General features: G+C 37.5%; 1 long non-coding RNA gene across 1 annotated transcript in view; it reads right to left on the bottom strand.

Annotated features, from left to right (window-relative positions):
* Positions 1-9378: 9378 nt before the first annotated feature.
* The window catches only part of LOC139133056 (uncharacterized), a 73773-nt gene continuing 60078 nt past the window's right edge, over positions 9379-23073 (bottom strand). The window contains exons 2-3 of the long non-coding RNA XR_011552522.1: positions 13118-13449; positions 9379-11160 (exon numbers count right to left, since the gene is read on the bottom strand). This is a non-coding gene — a long non-coding RNA (uncharacterized lncRNA). The remainder of the gene's footprint in view (positions 11161-13117; positions 13450-23073) is intronic.

Below are 23073 nucleotides of genomic sequence, written 5' to 3'. Positions count from 1 at the left end.
GCGGCCATTTTGTTTCCTATCTTTTACGACTGTGCGGGCGTTCACGTAAATTTCTCAGCAATGCCGGGCGGGATTGCATTGAAAGTTGATACCTATATTAATCTCTATCACATATATATGCACGCCGATTTTTGTAATGATTCGATCATAAATGGCTGTGTGACGGCCATTTTCTTTCCTGTCTTTGATATCCATCCACAGGGTCCCCAGGTATGATCCACAGGGTCCCCAGGATGAAATTAATATTAATGCTGTGTCCATGCACAGGGGCTTATGAATGCAGATATCTGAGATATTCCTGTGCCAATTCTTTTTAGTCCCCACTGACACCGTCCGGGGGGGACTTACAGGTTTGGTCATGTCCATGCGTGTGTGCGTGCGTGCGTCCGTCCGTCCGTCCGTTCACGCAGATATCTCAGAGACGCCTGGAGCGATTTCGTTCAAACTTGGTACAAGGATAGTACCCTACCTCATACAGATGCACATCGATTTGTTTCACAATGCGATCAAATTTGGCCGCGTTAGAGGACTTTTTAGTTTACGCCTCCATAGACTCCCATGTATAAGGCTGTTCTCCGTAGACTCCCATGTACGGGTATAAGATAAGGCCAAGAAAAATAAAATTTAGTTTCTCATGGTATTCATATTGCAAAAAGGATGCAGTGACACAGTTTTTAGTCCCCACAGATAAAGTTCAGGGGGCTTATAGATTGGGTCATGTCTGTCCGTGAGTCCATCCGTTCACGCAGATAGCTCAGACACTTTGACAAAATGTCAAGTGACCTTGGTGACCTTTGACCTCAAATATATATATATTTGTCCATAACTCAGTAACCACAAGTGCTAAACCTTTCATATATAGTATGATGGGATACCTTATGACGCCACATATTGTACCTCATTAATTATGTGCATATCTAATTTTGAGCGAGCCAATAGAGCTAGAGGTCTGATTTTTGGTATATACGGATAACTTAGCGATACAATTTTTTGAGAAAATGTCACGTGACCTCAATGACCTTTGACCTCAAATATACATATTTGTCCATAACTCAGTAACCACAAGTGCTACACCCTTCATATTTGGTAAGATGGGACACCTTATGACGCCACATGTGTACCTCATTAATTATGCGCATATCTAATTTTGAGCGAGCCAATAGAGCTAGATGTCTGATTTTTGGTATATAGGGATAACTATAGGATAGAAATTTTTTGACAAAATTTCATGTGACCTCGATAACCTTTTACCTAAAATACATGTTTATGTCAATAAGTAACCACAAGTGCTATGTCCTTTATATTTAGTAGGATGGGAGACCTTTTGACAACACATAGTTTACCTCATTAATTATGTGCATATATAATTCTGGGCAAGCCAATAGAGCTAGAGGTCTGGATTTTTGCATATAGGGATTAATTAGCAATACAATTTTTTTTTCGAAATGTCACATGACCTTGATGACCTTTGACCTTGATTATACTTATATATGCATAACTCAGTAACCACAAGTTCTTTATGCTTCAATTTTGATAGGATAATAGACCTTAAGATGTCACATCTTGTACCTCATTTATTATGCGCATATGTATTTCTTGGCTGGCCAATACAGCTGGAGGTCTGATCTTTTTTCCTGATTTAGAACCATAACTTAGACATGCCTCTTGTTTCAAATTGGGAACAATGATATAGACCTATGTGTTCATAGATCTGAACGCCACACTCCAGTGATACTTCTTAATGACCACATTTCCCTGCCCCATCAAGACTAATACTCCTATTACAAGTGGGGACTATGTCATTGTCAATGACTTGTTATTAGTGAGATAACTCTAAAATTCCTGCACCAAACTTGACAATACTTACAACAAATATTGATCTGATATATATTTAATTATACTTAGAAGCATTAAACAGTGTCAAGTTAATAAATAGCTCATTTGCATATTTTATGAAGGTTTGTAATTAGTCATATAACTCCGATATAGCTTCTCCAAATGTGATGAAATCTGCTGCAGATACTGATCCGACTGATATCTAACTGTAGTGTAAAGCATTTAGTAGTGTGAAATTAATTAAGGGTTCATTTGCATATTTAATGAACTTTGTAATTAGGTATATAACTCTGAAATTACGGCACCCAAGTCAGTGAAATTGGGTACAGATATTGTTTTGATAAATATCTAATTGTACTGAAAAGCGTTTGGCAGTGTCAAGTTAACAAATGGGTCATTTGCATATTTTATGAAGTTTTGTAATTAGTGATATAACTCCAAAATAACTGCACCAAATGTGATGAAATCTGCTGCAGATACTGATCCGACTGATATCTAATTGTGGTGCAGAGCATTTAGTTGTGTGAAGTGAATTAAGGGTTCATTTGCATATTTAATGAACTTTGTAATTAGTGATATTACTCCAAATTACAGCGTTAAAACTGATGAAACTTGCTACAGATGTTGATCTGATAAATATCCACTTGTACAGAGAAGCATTGAGCAGTGTCAAGTTAATAATTAGCTCATTTGCATATTTCATGAAGTCTTATAATTAGTCATATAACTCCGAAATAACTGCATCAAATGTGATGAAAACTGCTGCATATACTGATACGACAGATATCTAACTGTGTTGTAAAGCATTAAGTAGTGTAAAGTTAATTAAGGGTTCATTTGCATATTTAATAAACTTTGTAATTAGGTATATAACTCTGAAATCTCGGCACCAAAATTTTGTGAAACTTGCTACAGATATTCATTTTATAAATATTTAATTGTGCTATGAATCATTGAACAGTGTCGAGTTAATTTAGGGTTTATTTGCATTTTAATGAACTTTGTAATTAGTGACATTACTTTAAAATTACAGCATTAAATTAAATGAAACGTGCTACAAATGTTGATCTGATGGATATCTAATTGTCCCATAAAGCATTGAGCAGTGTCAAGTTAATTAACAGCTCATTTGCATATTAAATAAAGTTTTGTAATTAGTGATTAAACTCTGAGAGTACTGTGCGAAGTTGAAAAAACCTGCTACATATAGTGATAACATATATCTCATTGTTCTGTGAAGCGTACTACTATTAATGAACCTGTTGTAAAACACGTGAGCATATTCAGTTCATATCTGGTTTATTCTTGATTTTGAAAGAGAATAATTGAAAGATTCCTTAAGGATAGTTTGGGCAAAAATTTAAGTCTATCACTTTCGAAGCGCATACTACCTTAACGACGCGACATTCGTTCCTTTAACGGGCTAAACTAAAGGCCGTCAACCATCAAGCCTGACACACTGGAAGCGTAATTACTTAGCTTATGGGAATGAGACCCCTGTTTATTTTGTGTGCACCACATAGACCACTTTGTTTTATTTATCCTTGTTATTTTCTATTGAGGCAGTACGTGCCTCGAAATTAAGATATTTAAATTTTTGCCGCAATTTTCTGCAAGGAAACTCTCAACCACTACCTTTCGTATTCGAGAGCAAAAATCGTGGGAAACAGAACGAAAAATTGATACTAGAGAAAAAGATTACTCAATATTTACCGACACTATGAATTCAAAATGGCTACGGTCTCTTTAACAAACCTGAGACAAAAATGACATTTTCTATTTTCAGAAAAACAAGCCGGTGAGACTCGACGAGCTTAAAAATCCCCTCACCCAACAAGTTGCTGACCAAACTAAAATAGTGTGAAATAAGCAAAGAAAGGAAAACAGAAAAAGCGTTCCAGATGTATTCCAGATCAATGTATAAAGAAGACAAATAGTTTCACGGAATTTAAAATTAACTTTACATGTGTCAAATGTTTATTAGATATATACACATAGCACACAAGATTTCCACGTCGAAAAAATGCCCCACTGAAGGGAAGATAAAGGCAAATGTGGGAAGGAAGCGTTATTCGTTGTTATTGACATGACAGGCATTGTCAAATACAACATATTTAACCCTTTTACCAGGACAGAGGGGAGATGAAAAACTGGCAAAGTTATTCAGTGAACTATTGTAATACCGGTAAAGCATGGGTGTAATTGTACATATACTAGTAAACTATTAGCAACCAGATATGAACTGAAAATGCTCCCGTGTTTCATTATATATTGCAGTTTTGTGTACGCTTAAACTTTTACCACATGTTTGCAACTTCATTGAAAGTGTTCATGATCAAATTATAAATTACCTGACATGGAAATGCGAAATGACTTTCAATATTATTTTACCTGGTATCACCAATGTACATAGCATGTTTCACCTATTTTGATCAAGGAAATCCCAGTATATATATTCCTAATAAGAGAAAGTCATTAAATATGCCAATAAGGAATTGGTTTAAAAACTGCTAATGGTCGAGTCAATCACGATATATATCCATAATGCAAAAGTTTCATTCAATATGCAAATTAGGAATTTGATGACATAAAAATGTTTGACGACTTTCAATAATGTTATATAATTTTATCTTCGATGTAAATAGCAAGTATTATCAACTTAGGTCCTGTAAATTCAGATAATATCCCTAACTAGAGAAATTCAATAAATATGTAAATTCGGAATTCGCCGATATAGAAGTGCTTAATGACCTTTAATACTGTTGTATCATAGTATCTTCAATGTACGTAGCAAGTTTCGTCAACTTTGGTTGAGTCAATCAAGGTATATATCCCTAACTAAAAAAGTTCATTAAATATGTCAATTGGGTAATGCCTGAAGTAAAAATGCTTATTAAATTCTAATAACGTTATATCGTAGTAGTAGCAAGTTTCGTCAACTTGGGTCAAGGCAATTCAGATAAATATCCCTAATTAGGAAAGTTCATTAAATATACAAATTAGGAATTATATTTCATGTCATGCCTTTATAACTTTTACAGCTGATATATCTTGAAGTGATCAACATTTGTAAAAAATCTCATCAAATTGTTTGCAGTCGTTCTCAATGTATATTCATTTTTTCTAAAATAATGAAAAATTCCAATGAGCAAAAAGTATGCCGGCCACACCAACAAAAAACTAATCAGTTCTTGCTATTTGCTAACTGAATCTATGTACCAGATTTGATTCTGATCTGATTTGCCGTTTTTGAGATATCGGACCAACAGACAAACAGACACACAGACACACAGACATCTCTGCGACGTAACCTCACGTGTATGAACTCATGAGCTAAAAAGGAGAGAACTTATGGCCCCGCGGCAAATTGATTCGCGCCTCGGCCAGAACATCTAATTTGCTGTAGCTGTGCTAAACAATTACAAAAGAAATTCCTATGACACAAATGGTTTGATGTATTTGGAAACTATTATATAGAATTATGTCTTTTAATGTTCCTGTCAATAATGCAAATCATACCAATATAATCGACACCAGTGTGAGGCGTGTAATAAGAACAATCAGATATCTGTTATATTATTAAATAAGGCAGGTTTCATCAACTTTCGCACAGTACTCTCAGAATTAAATTGCTAATTACAAAACTTTATTTAATATGTAAATGAGCTCATTATTAAATTGACACGCCTAGTGCTTCTCAGAACAATTAAATATTTATCAGATCAATATCTATAGCAAGTTTCATCAAATGTTATGCTGTAATTTTGGAGTAATATCACTAATTGCAAGGGTGAGACCCCGGAAACGGTATTGTTCCTGCCAATGGTAGTTGTCTTCATCAGCAGACAGTTAACAGCAGCATTGTCATCAGCTTCTACATTCAGCTTCTTCACAGTCAAAACAGCCTACTTGAGACACCACAGCATCAACAACAGGCACATCTGCAGAACACTATCCATAACGCGGTCCTTTTAATCAAACGGCAGATGTAAAGTCACGCCAACATCACTCTATGTAGGTAACAATTACCTTATCCACAAATGGGGTTAAAGTAGTATATGATACTGGTTTTCACCCACAAGTAAAACAAGTTTGTTGAGGCAAATGATGCTTGCACTACTGTTGGAGTATTCATATGCTGTCAGTCTTAGGGTTATACGCGAAGTAATTTGTGTCAGTTCAAGTTTATGAGAGCAGTAAGGCTTAGTAGTAGAGATACAATAAATTCGCTGTGGACTTCATTTATGCGAGAGACTTGTTGCCCAACATTGAGGTACAACTAGTGAGCTTTTGAATTACCATTACTGGCAGTGTGTTCAAGATTAGCCAGATCACATTTGTCAAGAATTTACTTCATAAAGTTTGCTGGCTGGCTGGCTGGCTGGTTCTCAATGTGGGGTGTTGCTGTGTGGTTTTCCCCTCATGGTTGGATTCGGCTGTGCTGGTCCACTATGTAGGGTGTTGCTGTGCGTACAGCGTTTTCCCTTTGTGGAATTCGTTTTCCAGCTGTGTGTTTTTCCCCCTCATTTTTGGATCGGCTGGGTCAGCAGCAGTGTCATTTCATCTGCTTGTCATATATGTGGGAGGTTTTGTCAGCATGGTACTGCTCAAGCTCCTTTAATGAATTTCTCACGTTTGCTTCTGTCTACCACTCAACCTATTAGCTATGTAATAGGTATAATGCAACCACTTTATCGAGACTGCCGAATTCTTTTCAGCCTAGTTTTTCCCTTTGTTTTTACCAACAGGCATGGCTCATGGAAAAAACTGTACAAAGAGAAGGCAGCTAACACTCAGCATATTCAAATGCTGCACCAGACACTAGGACTACAAGGCAACAATCAACAACATCAACTTTATAAAGTGCCTTCCAATAACCGATCAGAGGGTTCAGATGTTTGAAATCTACTCGCCAGTTGAAGACCCAATTTAGTACAGCAACTGTGCAACGTGCATGGTACAGAGTCAAATGTTGTAAGCTAGCTTTCCCTTTTAAGTAAAGTCAATTTACCGGGAAATCAGCTGTGTTTTATGGTTTGGCAGTGTGACAATTTTTTAACCATCATTTATCAATCTCAGTGCATTACTGCTACTTTAAAAACAGGCTATCCAGCAATCATCCAGAGATTTTGGACGTATGAAGTTCATTTTTTTAAATGGCCTTTGGGTACATTCAGTTAAGTTGTTAACAAAGTATACATATAGATCATCAGTTTAAGGCCAAGTTAAGCATAGTAACTGTTCGCAGGGGCTGCAGTGAGTTGTGCCGTTCTAGCTTATTATCTGGTGTCCCTAAGAATGTTCCTCAAGTGACAACTTACAAGGAGAAAATAATGTTTTGTTTGGTTGGGAGGACGCTATTTAGAAATATGTTAATGAAGTACAGGAAGTTTTTAGGACACACTATGCGCTTCCTCCAGACTAGCAGATTCCATTTCACATTGCTTGTGATTCCATATGGTAGACTATGCTTTTTCAGAGAGAATTTTTCCGTCAAAAAGGGTTTTTTAATCTCTGTTTTAGAGCAAGTCTCTCTTTGGTTTGTGTTTAGCCACATTAGGAAATACAGGTTCTCAATTTGAGTTTTGTTGCTCCTTTCCCAAGGTAGTAATAAGAAGAGGGGGGTCAACAAGACTCGTTTGTAGATAGAGTACAAAACGTAGTTTTCAGACTTTACAATTGTTACGGCCTTCCCTCTGTTGCTGCAATAAAACAGAAGGTGGTAGCGTAGCCAAGCACAGTATATAAGTAGGATAGCTAAGTTATTGCTAGATAGACACTGGTACTGTGCTAGTATAAATGTGGCATACATCTGTGCAACATGCATGTGTCACAGTTCATTTGCCAATTTCTCAACACAGCACAAGTCAACGTAGCGCCCAAGACGAGCCACTGTTCGCAGGGGCTGCAGTGGCTGGTGTGGACTTTCTTCTTGTGGGGCCGACACAAGGTGTGTCTTGTGGCGTGTTTTGGCCCCACAAGATTGGGCAAGATTAGATGAGTTACATATGTAGGTGAATTCTTTGGTAGACTTTTAATTGATCACCCATTTTGTGGCCCACTTTGTGTATTTCACAGTTATGAGCATGTTAATTATTGTAAGGAAATTTGTTCGTGTGTCAGTTTATTTGTCACCAATTTTGTGGCCTAATTGATGTATCTCACCTTTAGAACTTTATCACATGTATAAGTAGGTTAGTTATTGTAAGGTCACATGTTTTGTACTATGTTTGTGTGTCATCAATTAGTGGCCTGTTTGATGTATTTTACAGTTATAATTTTTTATTAAATGGTCACCCATTTGGTGGCCCATTTCACCCACAGAGACATGAGTTGGGTATTCCTTAATTTTGCCGGTGTTGCAGCTGGCCGGGGCACAGCATCACTACCAGTGATGTGGGGCCTTGTCCAGCATAATTCGGAAGACAAATAGTGCAGACCTTGAAGTTTTGATATCTGCATGGATGCTTGTTTAGTTTGAATTTTAACGTCAAGAATTTTTGTAAAGATATTTATCTGCCTGAATCAAAATGCAGACTGTTGTGAATAATGACTGAAGCATTTGGTGGTAATATGAGGAGTTCTAGGGCTAATAGAAATCATAACAATAAGCCTGAATTTTGTCAAAAACACCACTGAGGGCGCTATTTTCATCGCTATCTCAAAATTTCCGTGGACTTGCCCACACGAAAAATTAATCAGTAGTCAAGCTGACATTGACCTAACACCTGTTAAGAGGATTCGTGCCGCTGAATGTTTTGAAATAGGAAAATCGAGCTCAACGCTACTGTGGTGGCCTATGGGGAATTAATTAGTGGTCTTGTGCCATGTCACGATAGTCGATCATGGTCACGTATAAACCTGTATGATTTGGCGATGACATTTTTTTCATAGTGCTTGATTTTTTAAATTGTTGTAACCGTTAAAACTATAGTAAATTTAATATTTCCTGTTTTACTGACCTATGACTGATATTTATCTATCGTATTTAACAGTTATTGTTTCGAAAAGAAACAGGTTTTCAACAGAGACACCTACCATGTTTTAATAAATGATGTACATATTTAAATATCGCAATATTTGATACGTTAAAATCAATTGATTTTTTAAATACATTAATTTGAAAATTCTGTCAACATTTCAAATGCCTAATGATATGAATCATTTGTATTTTTGACAATGCAGAACGTGTATATATGGCTGTCGGCCTATTTCTGCCGGCAAGTGAAATAAAATAAAATGTTACGTTACAAGAACATTTACAAGTGTCAGGGTTATCGATCATGTGTGTAAGTGCTTGTTTGGTGTAATAAAATTAATAACACATGATAGCGAGGGCAATATCACGATTTGTTGCCTGCCCTCGGGCTGTTGCCCATGACGGTTGCATTGATAATGCCCTCGGCTTTGTTTCGGATATTATCAATAGTACCGTCAAGGGCACATACTTTGGCAGGCAAAAAATCGTGATATTGCCCTCGCGATCATGTGTTATTATTTTATTACCACTCAGAAATTAAATCCCCAGTAGCTGCGAATTTTATGCACTATTTCATGATTTTATTTTCAAGCTAAAATTGGTTCTTCTAAATGTGATAACTGAAGGACATGTATAGAAGTATCACTGCTTCTGATTTGGACCATGCCTACGTGTTTTAACACTTAACGGGTGCCGCACTCATAAAATAGCGCCCCACTGAAAAGTACAAAAAATGCAGTATTTCCTGCACAATCACGATCTTATAATAAGAAGCATGATGCCATTTACTTGAATGCACAACACACGAAAACTATAGACGATATTGCATATTACAATATGTCATTTCTAAGAGGAATAAATTGCCTTTCTAAAAATACCAAACATGTCAGGTTATGTTAAAAAATAAGCTCAGTAGATGACTTACAAGAACACAGGTTTGACAAAAATGCACGTGGGTCGCAAAATCATGATTTTTGCGGTATCGCGTCCCTATATTTTTGCTATTAAAATTCCATTTCGTATTCTAGTAATCCCAAGGTTTCTGAAAAATATAGGTTTGTTATCCTGTGGTGGGTGCACGTAGACCCCTCTAGCCCACGGCTTAATAAACATGTACTATAATGCAACAGCGATCCCGCCTGGCTGGCACAGATCGTTGCCCATACACGACATGCCGATCCCCATTGTCGAAAGGTTTTATATCTCCACACAGTCCTGTTGTATGGGGCTACGATATCTGTGCAGTTACAGAGATATCCCGGCTGCTTGTTCATAATTTGATAAGATAATGAGTGAGTGATTTGTCTGTCGGACACGCACGCGTTTTACATTTAAACAATGAAAGTCCTCTGTACCTAGCCCTACGAGTATGGCGAAAGTGTCCGGCTCAGGCTACACCACCTCCCAAGGAGGCGGTATGGCCAAAGCTGGACACTCTCGCCATACTCGTGGGGCTCCTCTATACCAATCAGTGACATCTTCAAAACTGTGTGGATTTCTCGCTTGTACCTCCATGTTAAAAACTTGATACTGGTGTTTATCACTGTATTTTATCAAGATATGGTGAGTTAAAGGATATCTGAGGGAATTCCCCATGCAATTGTGGGGTGTGTTTCTCCCATTACAGCTTAATCACGTGTCCCAGAAAATAGGCTAAAAACGGCATCAATTGTGATATAAAATCATATAATTTTTAGATAATAGACATTATATCTGTTAAAATAAGTGTTGATAAATACACTGAAATGTATCAGCCAAAGTAGTTCACTGGAAATATATTAGAAAATAAATACATCTTTGATTTTAAAACATACACTCAATAAAAGAAACACAATAAATGTAATGTAGCTTAAAAACTGCAAAACACATAAAATGTAATTTTCAAAACAGTAAGGATAATGCTTAAAAGAGAAAGCAATAAACTTTAGTTAGGTACCTTATATTGCTAATAGGTTTTAAAGGCACAGAAGCTCAAACTCATTGTGTATAAATGACAATTTTCTTGGTCTAATCCCCTCAACCTTATTCTCCTGTAGTGTCGGTGTTACTCTTAAAATCCTCCTGAACTACGACAGGAAGCCACATTCTTCCACAATGACGTTCTCGAAATCTTTTATCTTAACATGATGATCGTTTTTGTTTTTATAATTTACTCTGAGATCGCTAAACACTGTTGGTGCGCAGCTACGTCTGCTTGCTCCAATTGCTTGACAGACACTGCTGCAGATTAACGTGTTGACGAGCTTCGGGGAAATTATTTCGTACTCGCCGCCAATCAAGTCGTCAACCCTTACCGTCACATTGTAACTCTTACAGCTACGTGCTCGATCATTGTCAAGGATTACCTGGAAACAACAAAACCCATGAGACATTACTGTAGAATTCATGAGACATTACTGTAGAATTCAAGAATGTTATAAACACTATTGTAACTAATCATTCGTAGATTATTTGTGTATGCTAGCAAGAGAATGAGATGTACATTAAAAGATTGTTCAATTTGTGTAAATATATACAAGTAAGTAATTGTTACAACTTAGCTCGGTTTTTTGAATCACTCTTTTGTAAGGGAGGGGATTTGGCCGAGCAGTTTTAACTGTGATATCTTCGCTAGGCGACTGCGTGCCGTACGTTGGGAGTTCGAATCCGATCAAAAAATCTACTGATTAATGTGACCAATTTCTTTCTCAATGAGTGAATTAAGAAGCTGTGACAGCTCAACATATCACGTATTTAAATTATTCCATTTCCTTTTTGTCCAACCTATCACCCTAGAGAGGCACGCCAAATTACATGATGAGGTACCCACTACCTGTTCTTCAATGAAGCAATATGGAATAAAATGTCCCTTGCTCAAAGTCACATCATCCTGTAACAATGAGTCTGATAATCACTGACCCTCGATGCCTGCCCTAAAAACCTCTCCAAGATACAAGATCTCATCAATATGCTTGTTTTATTTGCATAGATAAGTATACATTATAGAAATAACGGGCGACGCGCTGACCATTAACGTTTATTTGTGGGCAAGGGCGAGAGGAAAGCCAAAAATTAACGGGCGAGGCTTGCCGAGCCCGTTAATTTGGCTTTCCTCGAGCCCGCGCCCACAAATAAACGTTAATGGTCAGAGCGGAGTCTGTTATTTCCATTATATTATCAGCGAACCCAAGAAAACCGTCAAAATTTCCGAAAATTTCAGGAGCGAACGACAACTGGGCCCCAGAAACTGAGCAATACGCGACGCACTGTCACGCAAGCTGTAAAAAATTGGCAAATCCGGAGATGTTTTCAGAAAAAAGTATCTCAACTTGACCTACAAGTGCTCCATTTTATTTTGTGATTGATTATGATTTACGTTTGAGCTGTAAAGTTACGATACTTTTAGTTGTTAATCTTATTATTCATATTCACGGGCATGTAAACAAACCATTATTGTGTATTTGTGGTCAGTCACGTGGTTCAGCTCGCCCAATCAAAATGCGACGGGTAGGGCATGGTAATATAATGCAGAATATTTTTAGCTTCGAAGCTAAAATATTAGCCGCCAAAATTCAAATATGCCAATTTCATGATGACGTCTTCCCTAGCGACCAAGAAATCAAATTAAAAAGCATCTAGACAAGTTTTATAAGAGAATCACATGTTTTGACCAAATTGCAAATTTCGCCTTAAAATGCATTTTTTTTTATCACTGAACAGATCTGAATGATCAAATTCTTGCGAACTTATTTTGAAATGTTTTGACAAATGGTTACATTTCAATAAATACTTTGATTACGCAAAGAAAATTGGCCACGAATCAAAAATTCTTTTCACAGAGACAATTATCATTTTAGAAACATTTACTCACTAACCAAATTAGAAAGGTACTGGACAGCGTAGGAGATTTGATTAGAAACAAAAAAATAAACATAAAAATAATAAACAGACTAATGAATAGTTCATTCTCATTTGAGAGATGACTGAATTAGTACCTCAGAAACTATTGTGCAAAGTTGCAAGCTACGTACCTGACCACTGTTTCCGATACGTAGACGTTTTGAAAAATAGATGAAGAATCAATATATGTGTATCGTGAAGTTTTTGGATAAAGCTTAGTTGTCAGAAAGATCATATGAAGCATTTTTTCAATGCTATTGATCAGATAACCAGAAAAGATTTTCGAAGGGAATTCTTCATTTCATGCTATTGAGTACTAATCTCTATCCATAGTGACATATGTAACTAATATAAACACAACCAGATAAGTTCTGTGTCTACCAAATATAAAAATAACCAGATAAATTCTATGTCCGTTTTTACCTTTGCATTTTTCAAAGGGCATATTTCCGCCTCATGTCCTGCTTGATAACTTGGTAGGGCGTCCACCTTGATCTGTAAATGTGTGCGGCGTGGTTGTATGATTTTCTGTAGATCTTCCGTCAGATCAACATGTAAATTACTAAAAGTACCCGGATGCACTGTTGTATTATACAACCTCGGACTTTCATTTCGACTTGTAGTATCTTTCAACTCGATGTGAACTTCATAAGGCTCCTCCATCCTGCTTTTCAGTACGAGTGCTAGTGTTACGTTACTCCGTCTAAGGTAGAAACCTGGTCTCAATAAAAATTCCACGTGTCCCCTCGTGCAGGCTGACAAGTCAATCATAGAAGGAAAGGAAAAACAATAAGACTTGAGGGTCATTTATTGAGCAATCAATGTTTTAATGTCAAGTGGTGTCGTCAATTTAATTAACTTTGCTAAAATACCCATCATAAAAATTAATTAAGTCAATACAATAAATGTGATGGTTTAGTTTTGACTGAGTGGAGAATTGAATGTAGAATAAGAATTTAAAAACAGGGATTGCGGCAATTTTAGATTTCAAATGTCGGTATATTTCTTGGAAATTTGTTTCTCTAGTACCAAATTCTGCATTGTTTTTGGTTTACAGTTACCATAAAGTTGCCTTAAGGAAAGTTTGGGCAAAAACTTAGCCTATTCAATTTCGAGGCGGGATTTCCCGTACATAATTTACTGTTGAAGATTATCATAACGGCCACCCCCTGCTCAAAGCCCTGGATAATCAGCTAAAAAATTTACTTTTTACAGCTCACAGTCACTTGAAATGTTAGTATTTTCAGGAGTATTATCAGCAGCGTTCATATCATAAAAGCCATTTTCCTGGGAGATTAAATATCATAATTAGTAATTAAAAATGATTAAAATTGGATAATGTTGAAAATATTTTGAAGAATGAAAACTAAAATCTAGAAATAGTTTGACAATATTGCTCAGTATAATACCTTGATGTATGGTATGAAAATCGGTATGTTAAGAACCTCTATTTGCTTTTAGCAGGTAAACTATAATCATTCATTATTATTAATGATATAAATTTGATATTGTAGATTATATTATACAGTGTTTCATCTTGAGAGGAGGATGGGGATTCCACCCTCCACCCCCCGTTGACATGTTGGCACCCCAAGTAATTTGTCAAGGGGGCCAGTCCCCCCACCAGAAATGGTGCCAGTCACACCTTTGAGATTGAAGTAGAACATTTGAACTGGTGAAACCCCCTAAATTTTCTGGTAAAAGGAGAAACCCCCCCCCCCCCTGTTTATGTCATCCTGGATGAAACACTGTGATATTTTAAACACAGAAAACGATATACTTTTCATTATTGTACTATGTTGTGCTTGAAATTAAGAGCCCTGATGATGAAGAACATTAAATGAAGAAAATTAATACCATTATAATTTATAGGGAGGTAAAATGATAATGTATATATCCATAATAATTAAAAATGATTATGTTGACCATATTTCACGAATAAAAGCAAAGTACGAACCTTGATATGGGATATAAAAATTTGTACAATCAGAAGCTCACATATTGGATTTAACATGACGATCGTTGTTGAAGTGAGTTCGAAGGTCCTCTCGTATTTTAAACCACTCGGGGCGAAATTCCTATTGCCCTGGTTAGACCGAAAATCAGTTCATATCATACCTCCAGCTATATGTATACATGACGCCTATGGCTGTGCTACGCATGCGTACTAAAATTCAAACTGTAATAAACCGAGTTTAAAAAAAATAAATCAGGACGTTTCTTTCGAAAACAGTTTAAACCCATGTAATTACTCTTCTCCTGTTCCTTGGTGCGTTTAATAACCAAAGATCGAACAGTGAAGCTTGACCTCGCGATCGCTTCGACCCGTTTCGGTCATTGTGAATTGAGCTTATGAGGGCCTAGAGGTGTAAGTACACACGTTTTCATTGGCGGAAATAAAGGTCACCACATAGGGGTCAGCAATTGCAGTTGCCAATAGAATTGTCCATTGTAATTCCGATTTTTACTCAAGCAATACACGCTAAACGTGTTACACGTCGATCGCAGTGGTCGTCCACTATCTTTGTTTCACATAAAACCCGTTGAATAGTTTGATAGTACAGCTTGTGGAACTTGGCCTAACCATTTCAGAAAAAATATTTTAGCAATAGAAAATCAAATCGGTGCGGGGCAGGCTTCTTAAAGAATACGGGAGCTCCTGCAATCAACAGTACGGTACTTACCACCGTTGCCTTGTTCCGTTTTCAAGTGCAAATATCGCGGAAATTTCTTGTTTTGCCGAGATGTTTCTATAGTGGGAAGGAAATCTCCATCCCCTTGAACACTTCTTTTCTTGATTGACGTGAATTTTAAATTCTTCTCACTTGCATCACCGTCGTGTCGGAGGCTTGTAACCTCGCTTATGAGACCTCGAAGGTACATCGTTGTAATGAACAGTGCAAGTAGTGCAATTGTGAATGACACTAGTTTGATCTGGCACATTATGACTGCAAGTGGATTTGAAATCATCAGGCAAAGTCAAATTCGAAGGTACTGACAGGTCCACTGGAATCGCATTTTATAGCTATTTTAAACGAGTGGGCAACAGGTGGGTTGTATCTAAACAGTAAGAAGGCGACTGAATCAGGATTTCCCATGTTGTCTTGCCACTTAATCCAATTAATGATTTTGGGTCAATGATTTCTTTGAAATAGTCCGCTTTAAGTGTTCCGCCATCGCTCTTTGCCGTGTTCCACCAAGGAGTGGCCCGCAGTGAATAGGGGCGGAAACCAAGAGCGCAAGAAGCAATACGAGCGGACCAAAATTTTCTCATGGTTAACCTTATACCCGAAATGTATACCAGCTCCTAAGTGTATTTAAAAGTAGAATCCTTGTGTTGTCGCTAGATTTAGGGGTAACGAACACTCAATCCTCGTTGGATTTTGTGAAAATTTACGACCTGTTCTTTTTTTAGGGCATTACACTGAAGTTTTCAAACTTTCATTTCCATCAGTCTATTTTTCTGCGTCTTCATTTCGTCGGCTAATTTAAAAGAAAAAAATGTCAATTTCTTTTGCTTTGCTAGCCACATAGTGAATGCAGCCCTTGGCGCCCAACTCCGTAATTTACGATTTCTGTCTATATCTGCACACAAATTTACAATTTATTGCATTGCTGCCTCGGCGCTCATAGAAATCTCATTTTCCAAATCGTTCCTTCAATAATATTAAAATAACTCATGAGAACAAAATCCTTACCAAGTGCAGTTTGATTTGCAATCGAGCCCTGGCGTTATCGCTCAGAGCGGCTTGGGAATAGACAAAAGTTGACAGCCGAATGTACTAATGCCGCACTGCCTTACATATGGTTAGACATCGACGTGTATAAAATGTCGTAATAGGCAAAAATTATAAAAGATGTCTTTCCGGTAACCCGACCTACCTTATTTAAGACCTTCCGACCCAAAACCTTTCTTTCTAATTATCAAAAACCACTCATGATTTTGCCGAATTTTGCTGTTTTTGATTGTCACAATAAAATGAAAATTAAAAGCACAGAAAAAAGTTTACCTCCGAAGGGCTTGTTGATGGAAACACATATTATTCTCTTACGCCTTACATGGAAAGGGTATTGCTGTACGCCGGCACACGGTATGGAACGAAAGTGGGAAAAGGCATGGTGAGGGGTACTCCTCTAAAATAATTGTATAACGAAATGCGAAGCTCACATTACTCTGAATGATGATCCCGAGTGCCTCTCAACAAGACTGTTCCCCTAAGATGCATGTTGTGCACGTCGTCAACGTCCTCAATTAACAGAAAGAACGATGTTTGTCTTCATTTGTCCAAAATGACTTAAAATAAACCAGTGGTGTTTTTAGTACAAACTTTAAGGATTAACCTTTGTAGAAAAACTACTATGGGAATGAGTGACCTGGACAAACCCATGTGTGGTTGCAAGAGCACAAAAGATTACTCAGTCTTTTCAAAGAGAGACATTCTCAAATGTCAAAGAACTTAAGGTAGAACCATAGACAGTAGAAGGGGAAGAACGCACCTCGGGGACAGACATTCAGACTCTCAAACTTTTACAATTCTTTTCTGATGTACCACTTGTTGGGGTTCATTTTAAAGCTCTTGGTGTAAGAAAACTTTTCACTTGCTTAGTTTTTTTTCAAAAATTTTCTCTATATCAATAGAGTTAATACAGGGATGGCAGCCATTTTGAATTTTAAATATCGGTAAATCTTGGGTTATTTGTTTCTGTAGTACCAACATTTATTCTTGATTAAGATAATGGTTGAAAGATTCCTTAAGGGTAGTTTGGGCAAAAGTTTAAGTCTTTCACTTTCGAAGCGCATACTACCTTAACGACGCGACATTGGATCCTTTGACAGGCTAAAGTAAAGGCCGTCACCCATCAAACCTGACACACTGGAAACGAAATTACTTAGCTCATGGGGGGTGAGACCCCTGTTTATTTTGTGTGCATCAAAATCGCAATGAGGATTCTACTGTGAAAAAAAATCAAATGACGTGAAGTTTGTTTACATTCATGTGAAGATTTTGCACAACACCTGCATCAACCCTTTGAGTGCTGTATTTTTCCCACCAAATTTTTAATGCAACATTTTACCAATTTTATGATTTTTTCTGTAATTTTTTCGATGATTTTGGACCAAATGGACATCACATTTCATTGACAACAGTTTTTTATCAAAGTTTTGACAAACATCTGAAAAATAGAGACTGGGCTATATTTTATTAAGGCGACAGAAATTGACGTTGGTGCTAAAAGGGTTAAAGACAGGATGGTATTCCAAATACATGATAAACAACACAGCTTTTCTGAAACCTGAAATCAATTTCCCATTGCGGAGCTTCGTTCTGAGGGAGAGGGGAGATAGACACCAAAACTAAAGAATTACGTTTTTAGTGCGTCAACTTTTATAATCGACGACTTCCCAGTCCGAGTAAGAAAATTGTACACTGGTAACAGCAGGTATCTTTAAAACCCAAATCGGCACGAGTGTTCAAGGTCTGAGCCTATTTAGCCCCACATAGATGGCTTTCTTAGATAACATTTTAAGAGATGTAGCCGCAATTTCATGGCGAATAATAAAGTACAAGATGGGAATATTACCATGCTCCCATTTCTCAGCATATCAGTTTAATAGTCGCACTGACCGTCGAGATACCACATAGACCACTTTGCTTTATTTATCCTTGTTATTTTCTATTCAGGTAGTACGCGCCTCGAAATTAAAATATTTAAATTTTTGCCGAGACTTTCCGCAAGGAAACTTTCAACCATTACCTTTCGTAATCGAGAGCAAAAATCGGCGGAAACAGAACAAAAATTGATACTAGAGAAAAACACTACTCAATATTTACCGGCACTATGAATTCAAAATGGCCAAGGTCTCTTTAACAACCCTGAGAGAAAAATGACATTTTCGATTTCAGAAAAACAAGCCGGTAAAACTCCACAAGCTTAAAAATTACCCCCCCCCCCACTCGGCTGCAACATCTCACTTGCTGTGGCTGTGCTAAATAATTAAAAAAGAAACTCCCATGACACAGACGGTTTGATGTGTTTGGAAATTATTATTTAGAGTGGCCAGGGTTCTTCTCTCAATAGCATTCGTCAATAACACTTATCCGTAGCCGAGTAATAAATGGCTCTAGACGACGATATTAAATCGTAATATTAACAATGAGAATATAAATAAAAGTATAGTACGGTACAGCAATTTTAGGGGATTCACTAAAAGTCTTGACAAGGTGATAAACTTATTTTCTAACTATCCACTGGGCTTAATTACGGTCCCGTGCAGTGCGCGAGTGACAGGACCCGACTCACAAGGCATAAGTTCATAAGACCCCGACACGGTCGTACCTTGTAATGTCATATCAATTTCACTACGTAAGGTGAAGACACAGCCCATGTTAAAATGTCTTTCCGCTTTTCCGCCTAAACCGTCAGTCTCTCTCCGAAAGGTGTACAGTATCCAACTTACAAATTTCCTGTCGGCCATCGTGCGATACATCCGCATCCGCCAAGATTTTAAAGTAATCGTCATATGCCAATCACGACACATGAAAAATCGTATGACATGAATACCGATCATTCTTCAGATTATTCCAAAACCTGCCAAGCATTCCACAGTATTTCGAAGTGTTTTTTCTTGCTTTATTTGGTAGTGTGTGCAACGATTCTGAACTCACACCCTAACGTTCCAAACAGTGTTCACCCCTTTCATTGTGGTTTGACCACATACCTTTGTTGCCTATAATGACTGTCAACCTATTCACAGAAAATTGGGGATGAACATGTTAAAGTGTATATGTCACCTATATGATATTTCTTTTTAATTTTTTGACGATAAATAATAATTATGATATTCTAAATGTCGGTGTAATTTTACTTTTCCTGTTGATGAATAAACGTTAGAGTGAAAAATGTTCATGGCAAGACAAAAAACCTCTAAAAAGCACCGCACCCTAGTCCCTGACGTCACTAGTGGGAAAATCGGAAAAACCCAAGTCGACCCAAGACGACCGAGGCCCCTTATGCCGATGATCGGAAAATCGCTCTTTGGGCCCTCATGGTCCCACAGTCACAAAACATGCAGAAAAAGCGTTCAGTTCTTTTCACTAATAATATCATATAGGGCCCAGCGCTTGGTGACGCGCAAGAGATTATAATGAGCAATTAATTTCGTCTGATGATGCACAATCGACGCTCACATGGCCAATAATAGCACTGAATCATGATAAGAACGAATAAAATAGAAATAGTTACTACTTGCTATATATTAGTAGTACCACTACGCATTGCATAAAACAGCATATTCACACACCCGGTTTACGTGGTTACCAACTAATGCGCATAGTTCACATACGCTTCAAGTAATCAGACCCAGGCAAGTATAGCTTTCCTGTTTAATTTGTCAAAAAGTTGGACATAAATGGCAATTTTGTATGTAACATTTGCATTTGCCATGATAACAATCTCCTTTTTCTACAAAAGGCGTATTTTGCCATCATTATCGTTGCCATAGCAACTGCCTTGCCCAAAATCTAGTATTTCAAGCTGAAAACGATTCTGTCCGAACTGGTAATTTTCATCAAGTTAGTTACACAAAGGGCGCTTTTCTGATTTGAGTTCAATCCCAGCATTCTTGGCCTGAGTCCTCGTCCATATGCACAACAGTTTTCTCCCTCTTTCTGTTTAAGGTAGAACGCGCCACGGGGACAGACATTCGGACTCTCAAACTTTTACAATCTCTTCTGATATACAACATGTGGGGGTTCATTTTAAAGCTCTTTGTAAAAGAAAACTTTCACCGGCTTAGTTTTTCGAAATTCGAAAATTTTTATTTTTCTCCATAGAGTTAACACAGGGATTGCGGCCATTTTGAATTTCTAATATCGGTACATCTTGAGTAATTTGTTCTCTTGTACCAAAATTTGCACGGTGACCCCTTATTTTTATTTTTGATTTCGAAAGAGAATAGGCCTAATTGAAAGATTCCTTGAGGAAAGTTAGAGCAAAAGTTTAAATCTTTCACTTTCGAGGTGCATACTACCTTAAGGCATGATGATAACGATATTTTGCATCGATTACGAGGTGGAAAATAATATTTACTGGCGAATCGCTACGATATATTTTATTAATGGCGAGTTAAAAAGAGTATACTTTGCATGTTTTGTATTTGTTACTTTACAAACACTCAAAAACACGGTGGCGCCATGAATTTTGGAATTTTGTCGGGTGCAATTCCGGTTACTCGCATAGAATATTGTACCGCCGCATGCGCAGTCAATTAGCAAGACGGCATACCGAAAAACCCACCCAACCCGGCCAGAAACGAATGGGGACAATCCGATCTAAGTCAACATTTGTAAGTCCAATTTTGGCACATGCCGCGCCGCTCGTCAGAGCACAGCGGAAGACCGTTCGCAGCAAAATTTCAAAGAACTTGATGTTACAAAACGTAAACAAACACAGCCCGCATCATCATTACACAACAGTGCAGTAAAGTAAGTGGGGTGTGCGTGTGTGTGTGTGACTGTTACAAATTCAATTAGGGGAACAAACTGTATGTATAAAACGTGATCGGAACACTTAAAGGCGGAGCCTCTCTTTAAAAGGACTCGAAGCTATGGCGGCGTTTGGGGACTCGAGAGGACAGCGGAACAATGCCACAAAAAAAAACAAAGGTTTGCGAGCTCAGTTCAAGTGCGTGTCCGACAACAACCGTCCTCGTGGCAGAGCTAGTCAAAACGATGCCATTTTACGATGAGTTGTAGGTAGTAAAGAGAAAGCAACTGGTAGTAAAGGGAAAGCAACTCCACACATCGTTCATATTTGCGTTGTTTGCATATTGTGTATAATATAAGTGTATATCATGTTTGGCTGTTTTATGTAAAATGTTGCTTAGCCATGGCGAGACGTACGCAATCTACGTGTCTTGTGTTAATCCGCACTGGAGCGGAGAGACTACTGTGACACTACGATCCTTTGGCGCTACGTTTCGAAAACAGAGTTTTCTTCATCAATCGCTTAAAATTCATTTTTGATTGGTGGTAATATGTTGTTCCATTTACGTTTGCAATGGTAGGAAGCCAGAATGTCTACTGTTTGATTATGTTGTGTTTGTGTGGGTTCGGTGTGAACCTGAGTTTGAGGTATTATAGTTTTTGTGAAGTCTGGCGCTTATAAGTGTGTCGCCTATATTTCTGTTCCTTCTATATGCGATTACTGGTTGGTTTTGGAACAGTTTTTTTAGTGTTTTGTCTTTTTCAAGTTCACTCCAGTTTTATGTCAGGGCTTGCTTGATTTTTGTCGTGTCGATGTACGGGCTATATGTTGTTATGAAGACTATTGTATTGTTGGTGGCGCGCGTTATTTCTTTCTTTTTGTTGTTCAAGCAGTCTTTTCCTGCTTTTATGATCTGTCTCTCTGATAATGCGTTCTATTTCATTTTTTTTATATTGTCGGTCTTGTAATTTTTCACTAAATTTTTTTCACTAAATTCTGTGACTTTCTGTGTAAAATCGGTTTCGTTGTTACGTGTTCTGATGTATCGTAATGTTTCACCTTTGATCAGACCTTTGAATGTTGGTGCCGGATGGCATGAGTTTCTTTGTAAGAACTGGAAAGTATCTGTTGGTTTTGTGTGTGTCTTGATGTCGAGAATATTCTCTTTGTTGTATCGACGACCTTTATAGATAGTCAGGTCTAAATATGTGATTTCTTGAGAGGAGCTTTCAAACGAAATTTGAAAGTAGGATACATTTTGTTGATGTTTGATATGAATTCATTGAGTTCGTGTTGTGTTCCGATGAAAATCAGAAAAACATCGTCCCTGAACATCAGTCAGGTCGGTATTTGTTGTTTGTATTTCACTATTATTCTCATTTCTGTCTCGTGAAATGTAATATCTGCTATTTCTGGCGAACAACCCCATCGAGATTATTGCCGTATAAGAGCATCCCCATATTTGCTGGTAGAATTCATCGTTGAATTCAAATGTGTTGTTTAAGATTATTTCTAGCAGCGCTATCATATCATGTATTTCGTTGGTGGTTACTTGATTATGTAATTTTTTGATGATCTTTCCTGATTTAACGCTCTGCCGACTTATTCAAATGCCTCATTAGGGACTGGTCAGTTTCTTCGGCCTGGGGCGGGGGGGGCGGTGGATTATTTTTTGCCGACGTCAAAAAGTGGCTGACCCCCCCATTCCAATTTTTGAAAACAGGGTGACCCCCCCCCATTCCAAATTTCAAAACTGGGTGACCCCCCCCCCGGCGCCGACATAGGTAAAACAAAAGGTGGACATAAATTATATATATATATATATATATATATATATTATATATATATATATATATATATATATATATATATATATATTATATATTATATAT

Source organism: Ptychodera flava, chromosome 5 (assembly GCF_041260155.1).
Source record: "Ptychodera flava strain L36383 chromosome 5, AS_Pfla_20210202, whole genome shotgun sequence".
Lineage (NCBI taxonomy): Eukaryota > Metazoa > Hemichordata > Enteropneusta > Ptychoderidae > Ptychodera > Ptychodera flava.
This window is presented reverse-complemented; position numbering and strand designations above follow the sequence as displayed.